Below are 13,107 nucleotides of genomic sequence, written 5' to 3'. Positions count from 1 at the left end.
CTCCCCGACAGATTAGACTCATTATTATTAAGTATGTAAAATTCGGAACGCACAAGATAACTAAGTTAATATAACTTTACTGAAGTATACTTTTAAATGTACCTGTTTCTATTTTTAAATTAATTCGCTACAGAAGTACCCTGTTGATATCCTCTTAGCAGGATTATCCCAGCTTCTTATTCATATCATTTTGTCTTATTTGAAAGAACCAGTCTCACATAATGAAAGGTAAACAAGCTCTTGGTAAACTATTACAGCTACCCTGACATTTCAAGTAAGCCATCTTTATAAGAACCAAGAATGAGCAAATTGGTTTGGGTAAAACCTGACCCAAGCGTTACCTCAGAACGCAATTTGAACTCCAAGCAATCATATTTGAGGTACAAAAACTCCCTGCCCCCATTAGTTTTCCTTTTTGCACACCTCACCACTTGCCTATTTTTGGTCATGAGTAAAAACAGAAGTGCTAAAATGCTGCAAAAAAAAGGCAGTTCATCTTTCCATACACTCTAAATAAAATGGGCATGTCTCACAAACACATCAGCAGGGGCAAACTTGTAGGAGCCTGGTCTTGAGGTTAAATCAGAAATCCAGAAATCTGGGTCCTGTTCCTACCTCTGCCACAGACTCCCTGTGTTTCTTTGCACAAGTTGTACAGGCCCCGGTTCAGTGAGGCACATGATGAAGGACATGATTAAACACAAGTAGTTCCACAGAAGTCAATCAAACTAATCAGGTGCTTAAAGGTAGGCATATGCTGACATACCTTACTGAATTTGGGACTTACCATCTCTATGTCTTAGCTCCCCACCTGTAAAATGGGGACAATAACATTTCTCTGCTTCACAGAGGGTGTTGTGAGGCTTCACTCATTAAAGTTTGCAATGTTTAAATTTTTTGTAGTGCCCAGGTACCTTAATGCTCTACAGGCACAAATAAACTTTAACGGAAGACCCAGTCTAATTCCCATGAAAGTAGATTGAAAGACTCCCTTTGATTTAAGATACTTAGCCAGCTATATGAATAAAGAGATAGTAGATAGAACAGAACCGAGTACTTTGAGATAGTCGTATGGAAGGCACTATATAAGTGTAAAGTATTGTTATTATACAGCTATTTAGTTTGAATTTAGAGTGCAAATTTATAAAATGGACACATATATTCCGTATTACCCACTAGTCAGCAGTAGCCAAAAATGGAGTGAATCCTGCCAGAGTTGTTGTACAGAGATTGTTTTCCACGTCCAGTGGCTAATTATAGCAGGGATAATTCTCTCCCATAGTAAGAGGCCTAATAGTGCCATACTTCTCTTTGTAATCATCAGCCACTTGCTCACACCCTATCCCTTCCTGACTCTGATGGTGTTTCAGTACCATCTCCAGAAATCAGGTGGCCGGTTGTTCAGGCTAGAATTTTCCATTTTCATTATGTTTGACATGTAAGAGACGGAGTTTTGCCACAGACTTGTAGCCTATGGCAATGGGCAGGAGAGATGAGGCTGCTCTAAAATTTAGAGCAAACATACACAAAAAGAAACTTTATAAAATATTGAAATGACAGCTTGCTGAAGTAGCTTTTTGTCAGAGCAGCTTTAGCCTGGTCGCACACTGACGTACAGTAGTTGACACAGCTCGCTGTGATGTGGTGAAATGAAATCAATTCTCAGACTGGGATTTGCTAGATGAACAAATTTTCGAAACAGGCCACAACAGGTGTGCCAACAAAATTTTACACATACAAATAAATGGCTCTATGTGTATCATGCTTGAAACAAACATCTACTCAAGTTTTGTTAGGATGGATTCAAAGTCCAGATCAATGAGCCAGCCTCTACTAATTTCAAAATATTTTTGCAGCCCAAGTAATCCATCAGTACAGATGCACAAAATTCTGTCAAGGCTAATAAAAAAAGCCCAGAGTCAGAATGAACATAAAGTACTTGGGTAAAATCCTGACCCCATTGAAGTCAATGACAAAATGCCCATTGACTTCAAATGGGGCCAGGATTTCACCTCTTGCATACAGACAAGTAGATGGACATTTGATAACATAAGCATCACAGCTCCCTGGATGTTATTATAACAAGCATCTGAACACCTGGTAGAGCCTTTGAATACCTTTTCAAAAGCTTTTGTTTCTGTCACAAAGATCACTCAACATATTTCCAAAGCATCAGGACCAAGTTACATGTAGATTAATCTGTCTCACGCCTTAGTCCTGCAAATTATTATTCACAGGCTTAACTTTAAATTTGAGTCCTACTGGCACTACTCTCCATTCAGCGAATGCTGTAAGAGCACTAGATAGTCATCTATATCTGTGTTATGTCTTATTTACAGATGTTACTAGTGTGGAATTGTCTGGAGCATTCCACCTCAGAGGTGATTGCATTTCAGCAGGGAAGAAAAATTCCTGGCTATACAGCCCTTAAAGTATCTTGTAATACTTGAGAATATTTCATTTATTATGGTTTTATTTTACACAGTCAAACTTGCTGGCACAAGATTTTTTTTTTTTTTTTATAAGAATAGCAAGCATGTTAAAATGTTCTGGAAGAAGTCAGCAAAATATGCATCTGTTTTAATTACCCATAAAGGTTACTTTTCAGAAACTTTCAGATTGAGCATAATAAACTACTCATATGCTAACTACAACAGAATGTGCTAATTGGGAGGTGAGGGTTGTTTCTGTGTTCTTGGAGCTTTTACTCAAAAATGTTGTGTCACTTTCACTTATGTTAATGTAGGCACTTTTAATATATATTTACATTCCTACTGGCAGCAATAGGGATCTTTTATAATCCAAGGGAAAAAATAAAAATGTATAAATATAATACAATCTGCTCACAGACCATTTTTTGAAAAGAAAAACATAACCTACCTCAGCTGCTGCCAAATATTTAATACTTGTTTTTAGCATTCGCTCAAAACTCAACTCATTTGTAATGCTGCGGGGGACACTCCAGGGGTGTTAGAGAAGGGTATACATGAGAATGCAGATTGTGCCCACTATGTGAGGAAGAATATGCCCACTTTCTGGCAGCTGTGAATACTAAGGAGGGAAAAAAGCCTTAAATGGCAGATTCCAGGCTTCTAGTCTCTCAGATCTGTGGGCAGCAAAGGAAAATTAATATGACACAGTACAGTTGACAAAAATGAGTTGCAATCCACTCCTGGGTGATTCTGGGCCCCACAAAGCTCCAGTGTACTACACATGATGTACAATGTACTCTCTATTCAAATGATTGTTCCGTCACCAGCTGTTACAAACATGTCTGAATACTAAGCAAACAGAAGAAAATATATATCAAAGCTGGAAAAAAAGTGACGAACATTTTTCAGGACAACTTTTCACCAGTTCTTTTCATGGATTATCTGTATCCTTGGCACGCCAAGAACCCACTGTTTGCATTTCAGCACGTGTGAAACCTTGTACTCTTGAGATTGCCATTGGAAGTGCCATGGCAGCCATCTTTGGCAATTCTGACTTATGAATGAGAACGAGAGAACAACAAAAAAATCCCCATTGTAACATGCACACTGAGATGCATTCACACAACACAATAATATGAATCATTTTAAAAAGCCAGGATGATGAGTAGTGGGGGAAGAAAGGAATACCTTACAGGGGAATGGTGAGGATAAATACATCAAATATAAGTATTTTATGTAGCTAGCTAGCTAGATGATTGATGTGAAGGCCCTGATCCTCAGGCCCAAGGTGATAAATGCCTGTCACTTTGGTTTCCAAGCTAGCCAGATCAAGCTCTGTGTTTTCTGCTATCCAAGCACAGGTAGATGGGCTACATTCAGGGGAGGAGGGATAGCTCAGTGGTTTGAGCATTAGCCTCCTAAACCCAGGGTTGTGAGCTCAATCCTTGAGGGGGCCACTTGGGGATCTGAGGCAAAATCAGTACTTGGTCCTGCTAGTGGAGGCAGGGGACTGGACTCAACTCAATGACCTTTCAAGGTCCCTTCCAGTTCTAGGAGATGGGATATCTCCATTAATTATTATAAGACATTCTGGGCAAAAAGGTGTATCCTTTTGCATAAGCATACCACACCCCCAATATATATGTAAGAAAGAAGTACAGCATTATCCCTTTTATAAACACAAATAGAAACCTTTTGCACATGCAAATAGGTACTTGTGCAGCTGCTGGAAAGTGTGGCCCTCTGTCATACTGATGTGATGTTATAATCCCATCCTCCCCCATCAATTCTGAGGGACCATGCCCCCCCCACACTCTTCCTATAGTTTCAGACAAGCTGGCAGCATTATTATTCCGTGCTTCCTCTTTTTTTCTCACTTCTGAACTCTGGCTGTTTAGAATGGATGAGGAGGATGGGTAGGGAGCTTTTAAAAACCAGCTAGCTTTGCTCCTCCAAATCTAGGTATCCCACAGTAGCCGTTTAATCTTTCCCATCATTACTATTCTTGCCAGGAGTATTTTTAAAGCAAGGCACTTATTTTGCTCTTCTAGAAATGCCTGTAACAGTTGAGCCAAGAAGCACTTTTCAAATGGACTGTGAAAGAGTTAACAATGCCCTTTCATGCAAAACCACAAACAACCAGGGGGAAAAAAAAGTTTTAACTGAGCATTGGAAAGGATCCAAATTCTAACCAAGAGTAGAAGCAAAGGGAGAGCATGAAATGCACAAATCATCCCAGAGTTCACTGAATTGATAAAGTTATTTAAAAAAAAAAAAAAAAAGGAGTGTGGGGGGGACTTCAGTCCTGCCCTATACCCATAGGCTGTGCAAACACAGAGAGAGAGACCAGAACAAGGCTGACAGGATAGCAATCTACAGCAGCTCTAGTCCCTCAGGACTAAACAGAGACAGAGCGTGGCACAAGTTCTTTCTCTTCAGCTGCTCTCTGCTGTGTTCTTGGCATGAGCTGGTTTGGTTTCGCTTGCACAAACTCAGTGCTTCTTCAGCTTTTAAAAAAAATATTATTATTAGCAAGTGGGAGAAGAGAGGCTTTAATAAGGGCTCGAGGGATTTCTGGATAAAGCCAGAGTTTAGAGGTGGGGTTTAAAGGGCCTCTAGCCAGCCATTGGGCCATCCGCTTAGCAACAGTATGAAAAGGGCCAACCGGAGCATTTATACAGTTGGGCCACATTCCAAGCTCTTTGTGCCAAATACTTAACTCCTCTGCCAAGAAAACAAACAAGGGCACTTTTAAAAATTCCAGCGTTAAAAGATTTTTTTTTCTTCTCTTTTCTCCTCCACAAACTATCTTCGCTCACAGTTAATGATCTCTTTCTTTTTATCGCAGAAGTGCAAACTGTAGGAAATTCTTTACTTTTTCAGTTTGGAACAGTAGCTTCCACTTTCGCTGTATATGACAGTTCTCGCTTTCCATATTAGAACAGTCCATTCCATATTAGAACAGTTGATAGAATTCAGTCAGCAGATTTCTCTTCTCAAGTATTGCAGGTTGCTTTATTTCTTAATAACAACATTTCTCCTGAACAATGGACCTCACTATATTTAGGGAAAGCCCTCCTTTCATAGCCATATTTATTTCTAGCTAGTTATTGCTGTCTATATAATGTCCAAAACCTTTTAGCACCTCTTTTATTCTTTCATACTTTCTTTCTAGTAATTTACCACTTTGTTTATTTCAGTTCTACTGGAGAATACAGATTAGGAAGGGTAGGGATTTTAAAAGACAAAAAAGAGGGCATGTATCTATAACTCTTTCCCTGGAGAAAAATTAGAAAGGAATTTGGAATACTCTCCTCCTTTTATTAAAGACATATTTTTAGATTTCTTTTTAAATTGGTCCTATATTAGCCTATGTGAGTGCTGAAGCTGGGGAAGCGCCAATGCCTTGCTGATGAGGAATCCTTTCTATGTTTATGCCTGGTGAGAGACCAATCACCACTTCCGTATTCTGACAGTGAAATATCTCCTTTCCTTACAAGGCAGAAAAGCACAAAATTAAGGGCCCATTTCTGACAGGCGCAGAGTGCCCATACTTAGGCCCTGCCCACATGCAGCGAGTTGGAGGACTGGGAATTTACTTTGTATTTTTCTGCCTAAGAAGGAAAGAAGAGAAATTGAGATTTTTTTTTTGCTAGTAGAAATCTTCAGTCTGGGTTGAAGCCAAAAGGCTCCTCTCAGGAGGCACTCAGCACCTGGCAGGAACAGGCCTTAAGAGCGCAATTTTGCAACCCTTTAACTCATGCAAACAGTTCCATTCACTTTTCTGGGACTGCTCATGTGAGTAAGGGCAGCAGAATTAGGCCCCTGCTTAACAGCGGCAGCACATACAGAGGTTAAAGCAGGGCACTTGGAGTCAGGACGCCTAGTTTCGCTTCCTGGCTCTACCCCTGATTTCCTGGGTAACTTTGGGTAAGTCACTGAACCTCAGTGAGACTAAATTTACTCAAATGAAGAAGTGTTGGGAAGCTTAAACAACATCTGTGAAGTGCCTTGAGGTCCTTGAAGAAAAGATGTTGTGCACTTGTACACTATCAGTATTGCTGCTTGTGTAACCGGCTTACACATTCAGAAGATTGGTTCTGCAACTACATGTTTAAATTTCATTTCTGCCTCTAGTGCCCACTGCTTGTGCATTTCCTGCCACAGTGCACACTATTATGGTAATTATGTGAGCAAGGGAGACATTAAATTAGTTTACACAGTCATTTTTTGGAAAAAAGTGGATCTGTATGTCTGTATTTCATAACTGGAGCTCTGAATTTTTGTACTCTCTTGAGGTAACCATATCTTTGATAGGGCTGGGTGATTACTTAAATATAGATTCCCTTTCAGTCTCTGGTCTGACTCTCATTGCAGTCAATGAGAGTTTTCCAGAGAAAACAGCTTCTGAAAAAATGGAAATACTTCAATGGGAACAAGATTTGATTCTGATTCAAACCGAATGCATGGAATGACATAGTGAGGTCAGACTTTAAAAGCTATGGATGCTTATCTTAACTATCTAAAGCCCCTGAGTTAGTAAAACTGGACTGGAAGTGTCCTGAGAACAAGTTTTCTTGTGATATTTTTGGTACCTCATGCTTTTGGCCAAGCTTGGAAACAACACGTGGGTAACTTTTCTTGTGTTATTTTGGACTCCACTTCTAGTCCCAACCAGAAGTAGGAAATACAGAGGCACAAAAATAAAAAAAACAACAGGAACCTCACAGAAAAAGGGTCTGGTTTGACTTTGGGTTAAGGTTCAGAGTAGGAAAAGAGGGGATGGTGCTTCCTATTTATCTGAACTGGTTCTGCTTATCTTTGTCTAGGACTTGTTTTTGAGTAATGAGGAAGTACAATGAAAAATCCATTTCATTTTGCACTATACACAGCAACACTCAGACTTACTCAAGATAACAGCCCTTCTATGCTTAGGAAATAATATGGAAATAAATAATTCAACTAGGACCAGATCCACAACCCATTCAAGTGAACAGAAAGATTTCCCGTGAATTCAAGAAGCTTTGGATCAGGCCCTTAGTGTGATATTGCAACAAAGTCGACGGAACATAGTAAATGTGGTGTGGGGCAAATGCTAAGGTCTTTACTCTGTTTTCACCTAGTCTTTAGTTGAGCAAACTACCATGGACTTCCATGTGAATTTGCCTTACTAAGGACTGAGTGAAAACAGAGTAAGGATCGTAGTATTTTGTCCTCTTTATGTGGACAGTACGGTTGCAAGCCTCTAGCCCTTAAGCTTTCATTTATCACAATGTCCACCATAAAAATGGATTCCTCTTCAGTGCTGCAGGCTGCCACAAATTTGTAATAACTCAGTGGTACTTTACAATGTGTTTTACAGCCATCTGAAATCGTATTTTATTAAAGGGGCGCATACGTTGTGTCAGTAATTCTCATATACTGTAATTGGTTTTATAACACCTGGTTACAGTACGTAGTGTAATTTGCCAGGAACTTGATATGCATGCATTTCATAACATGCTTTATATAATCTATTATTAAAAAGTGTAGCTGCATCTGTAATTATATTGGCAAATACAGTTTTATTGAGTTTTACATAAAAGCATGCAGTACAGAAAGACCAAAGGAGTACTCGCTCTCAGGATGCAGAAATACTTTTTTCTAGACAAGAATATAAAAGGGCAAGACTAAAATCTAACAACCATTTAATAAGTAATGAACTAAAACCGGAGATCCAACTATCCCTGAACTTGGGGAAAGGTGGGATCTGGATCAGAATGTTGTGGCTTAAAATTGTTTAAGGAAACTTTACATTCGGTCTGAAAAAAATGACCATGCAAAACGTATACCTTCTGATTGAGCAGATCTTACCCCTGTGTGTATTCAGAGTCCCATCTACTGACCTGAGAGATAAGAATATATTTGACACTGGTTTTTTACTTCTGTTGGCTCTACAGAACCTGCACACCTCCGGGAAAGTGAGCTGGAATCTATTCTAGATTGTGCATCAACAGAATTCAGATTGCAGGTCTTCAGTTTTGGCAAGGTATAAACTAGAAAGAACCTAGCTTGGCTGCCAGATTGCAGGCTGAGTTTACATGACTAGCAATTGGGGATGTGGCAGGGGAAAGCCACCTCTGCAGCTTCTGATCTGGACTAATTGGTTAAAGTCAATGGAGAGGCACTCATTGACAACAGCTGAGCATCTGGCTATATATATTGCCAACACAAACTCTCTTTTATGCAGTTCATTTGCAGGAGCCATGCAGTCTGAGCAATGTCAATGTCTGTTCTCAAAACGACCTTCCGAGATGACCTTTCAGTTTGGGTTGATTAGTTTGCCTGTGGTTTAACTTCGAAAGCATCAAAAGCCCTTTCACGAAACCCATAGAGAGGAAATTTACTCTAATATTAATCTATTGTCATACATCTGTCTGTTGTGTGCTTTAAAGATACTGAACACCTGAGATTTGGTGCATTTTTTCTCTTCCATGGAAATAGAGTCTAAATGTGGTAAAAGCCTTGGTCATTGTGAATCAATTACAGTTCAAGCTTTTTTTCCATTTATGGTGAGCTTTCCTCTTCCCTCCCAGCTCCCTAAGGTATTGCACTGTAAAACACTTTCTGTAATAGGTTTTATCTCATTCTGCCTCCTCTCCATTTTCTCCAGTTCCTATAGTGAATATATGTCTTTTCTACCTGCTGCCTGGTTAAATCAGCCTCTGAGGCAGTGACATATGCCCGATCACGGGTGCTGTCACTTAAATTCCCTGTGCTCATATTTTTCTCCTCCTCATAGGGAGATGGGGACAGATGTTTGAAGAATGGACCTTTTTGCTGGCTGGCACACTGAAAGTGGTGACGTTTGTTGCTAATTACTGGAGTTGAAATCCTGGCCTTCGCTGACAGCACCCAGAACTGAACAGCAGGTTTCTCCCAAGTGCAGCTGAATCCAAGTGTTAGATCTTCTGAGAAATGAAATCCTGTGCTCGGTCACAGACATTTGGACTGAATTCTTCCTATTTAAATGGCAGCTCTCATTTCATAATTCTTGTCCTGAAACGTAAAGCTCTAGAACGCATGAACAACAAGCTGGGCTCCTCCACCTGCCCTCTCCTGTGGTCTATTGGCTAGTATCTCTTCCGAACACTTTTATTCACACATCATATTCCATCATGCTCCAGCCTTAGGAGCACTCAGAACAAGCAGTTGCCTTGGGTTGGAAGGGGCAAAAATAAGTGCGTAAGTATTGGGGCTGCTCAATAATGGAGCACACAAAACCTCCAAGGTGCCAGCAATGTGCCATGTGTATCATGACTCAGAGGCAAGCTTTATAGGTGCTTAGCAGCAAGGCCTTGTAGGCACTAGTCCTCGTGAGTCCCAATAACCGCTCAGACCCATGGCTAAGTGAAAGCGTATGTTACTAGTGCTTGCAGGGAAGCTTGCCGATACCCTAGGTACAGAGGCTTAAGCAGTTACAGTTCAAGTGAGCAATAGCTGTTCCTGTTTGGGTCCTTGGGGAAGTCTAACCAAGAATTGGGGCCCTTCAAGCCCAGTCCCTGGGGAGACCTTTCCAGTCCAGTCTCCATTCAAGCAACCAGGAACTTACAGGTTTCCAAACCAGTCTCAGTCTGTCCCCCTGGGGCCTTCTGCACTGGCTCCCTGCCCAGCCGCTGCTGCTCCATGTAAGTCCCACCCAGACCTGTCCAACAGTCACAGCCTGTTCCACATGCAGCTCCGCATATGGTTCCTAGGTAATTGCTTCTGCATCCAGCTTCTCTGCAGCTCCAGGCTAGTCATGGGGCGGTTGCTTCCCAAACAGAACCCCGGCCACTTCCTGGTTCAGGATCTTTCCTCTTACCCAGCTAGAAGGAAAGGGATTGAACCTGCTGGGTCAGGGTTAATTTCACTCCTTGGCGCTCTCTCCCTGAAATGAACAAATGTGTCTAAACCTGGGGGGGAGGGGGAAGGTGAGGAAGGGGAAGTGGAGTGGGGTGGGGAGGAGGCTGATCGGAACTGTCCTCCCCTGATTAGCAGATCCATTACAGGCATGAGGGTGTCTCTGATGCAGTGGAGTTGTGGAAGACCCAAACTGCAATGGGGTTCCACTGTGGAAATGCCGCCAGTCTCTGAGAATCTCTGCAGGAGAGTTCCACAGTCTCCTGTGTGCTCCACTGTAGTATGGTGTGCGAGATCGGCAGGGGACTATGAGCAGGCATGCCAGTCAGAACATAACTGGGAACTTGGTCCAGTGGGTTCACACATTGTAAAGACCTACTGACCACGTGTAGCGTGTTATACAGGGGGCCAGCGGCGGCTCCAGGCACCAGCACTCCAAGAGTGTGTCTGGGGCGGCATGCCTGCGGGAGGTCTGCCGGTCCCGTGGAATCGGTGGCAATTTGGCGGCGGGTATGCCAAAGCTGCGGGACCGGCGGACCCTCCACAGGCATGCCGCCAAATCCGCGGGACCAGGGACCTTCCGCAGGCAAGCCGCCGAAGGCAGCCTGGCTGCCTGGCTGCCTGCCGTGCTTGGGGCAGCGAAAAAGCTAGAGCCGCCCGTGCAGTGGGCCATGACCACTACTGAAGCACATGGAGCAGTGGGCACAAGCTGAGACATGCATACTCTGCTTCCCATTTCTGTGTAAGGGGGAAGAAGGTTCCATCTCCCCCTCCCCCCCCCCCCCCGCCCACCTTTCCTCCTGCACTGGTGAGCTGCACAAAGCCCATTTACTCATGTTTTGCACAGGGAATGAGATTTCCACCTTATGTACTTAGGGTGTGTCCCAAAGCCCATTGATGTCAATGGAAAGGTTCCCATTGACTCAAATGTGCTTTGGACAAGGGTCTTAATTTTAAAATGTTACCAGGGCAAAATTCCAGCCTGTAGCTGGCATGTCAGTGATGCCAATAATTTGCCTGCCAATGTGACTAGGGGAGCATATTCTTCCACTGGCATTTTAAAACTTCTTCTATCTCTGCCCCCAAATGGGACACTCTAAGTCTTCTTCAGGGCAGGGGAAAATTTAAGGCTGATCCCGATGAAAGCGTGATAGAACTAGATAACTCGGATTTATTAACAGGGGTTAGGGCTTGGTTTTAAATAGACATTTATCAGAAAAATACTGAAGGAAAAAGAGTTAAGTCCCTGGCTAATGTAAGTGTATAGGGTTACACTGACTCCCTTACACACATTTTTCAAGCCATTCCCCTTTTATGATCCTCCTCCCCTTCCACAAATCAACTTTACACTTCTCCTAAATCAATCTCACACTGAGTGACAAGGGGCTGTCAGCCAAGACATATATATTAAGGATTCTAGCAAACTCTTTCCAAACATAATGCCCAGAAACCCATAATCCTTACAGGTATTTGCCATAATAAAATGTTAAGGCAAATAAAGTTCGGAACCAGCTGCCCATAGCTCTACATCTTACTCTGCATTTTTCAGAAGTGAATGAATTGGAAAGAATAGGATCAGTATTGCAAACCATTAGTCCTTTGTAAGAGTGAAAAACAGTCCTGCCCAGAGAGTGCGGGTGAAGCCCATGCATCACTTAAGTCCTAACTGATCCGTAGGCATTATGCTGGCCCTCTGTACACTGGTGAATTTCATGCTTAGTGCTTAAAACCCATCGACATAATGCAGCTAACCAGAGTGTGGCTGATCAGAAAAAAAAATTATTTTTTGTAGGCCAAACTCAGGATCAGGCCCTAAGCAAGAGGTCACAAAGGCGTTGTTCTGACTTCCTAGCAGGGAAGAGGGAGTCCAGTGAAGCGGCATTTCTCTGACCACACAGCTATCTTTTGCTAATTAGAAAAATAAACACCAAGGAGAATGAATGTAAAATGGAAGGCTTTTCACTGATAACATGAATTGAAAATTGTTCCTTAGTACTGTTGTAAAAATCCTACTTGAAAATCAGGAAAGTAGAAATTCTGTGCTGTGAAGCTTGTGGCAAGGAGGACAGAGGAGGGCTAAAGGTAGCTGGATGCTATCTTTGTACTCCCCAGATTCTAGGCTACTCCATGGTCAATGTGGCCTCTCACAAAGTTGGAGCAACCCAACTTGAGGCTCTAATTTATGGCAGCTTTCTTTCAACTGCCTAAAAATTGCTCCATTCCTCTGATCTTTAGCCATTGCCCTACCATGTCCCCTACAGCTACGAGGTGGTTGCGAGGAGCGGGATGTAGGGCTGCCTACACTGTCCCTGAGACTGGGGACTGTTTCCACCAACTTCAAGGCCCCCTGATGTCGCTGGATCAGAGTAAAGGATCTCAGTGGAGGACAGTTTTTGTCTCTAGGAACATAACTGGAAATCAAAGAAGAAAACAGCTGGATGAGCAGCCCCGCTAATTATCATTGTTATTGCTCAGATGTGAAGGTAAGTGAACTATTGTTATCACTAGACTTGAATGTCTGTCTGCGTGTACACTGCAAAATATACTGTGCAAGTGTTCGCTTGAATTTCATTGTGAACTTGTTTCAGCTCTTGCCTGTTATAAATGCACATGCCTGACTGTTCTCAGCAGAAGTGATTCATTTCAGATAACACGGGGTGCTGCTTGTTTCAACAAGGGAACAGGGTTCACAGACACCTCCCAGAACCCTGGCAGTAAAGCAACTAATAAATGAGTCGAGGATGTAGTTGCACTCTTTGCAAGTAGGACTCTCTCTCTCTCTCTCTCTCTCACA

The 13,107-nt window shown here is 42.3% G+C and overlaps 1 long non-coding RNA gene across 2 annotated transcripts in view; it reads left to right on the top strand.

The window, feature by feature from the left end:
* Positions 1–10,818, top strand: part of LOC117886370 — an 85,580-nt gene extending 74,762 nt beyond the window's left edge. Inside the window, exons 5-6 of one of the 2 annotated variants that reach the window (XR_004647944.1) lie at positions 8,372–8,460; positions 9,214–10,818. This is a non-coding gene — a long non-coding RNA (uncharacterized LOC117886370). The remainder of the gene's footprint in view (positions 1–8,371; positions 8,461–9,213) is intronic. The other variant, XR_004647943.1, reaches the window with a different exon arrangement.
* Positions 10,819–13,107: the final 2,289 nt, after the last annotated feature.

The sequence above is a fragment of the Trachemys scripta genome, chromosome 13 (assembly GCF_013100865.1).
Source record: "Trachemys scripta elegans isolate TJP31775 chromosome 13, CAS_Tse_1.0, whole genome shotgun sequence".
Lineage (NCBI taxonomy): Eukaryota > Metazoa > Chordata > Testudines > Emydidae > Trachemys > Trachemys scripta.
The sequence above is the reverse complement of the archived record's forward strand: the minus strand, read 5'-3'. Positions and strand labels throughout refer to the sequence as shown.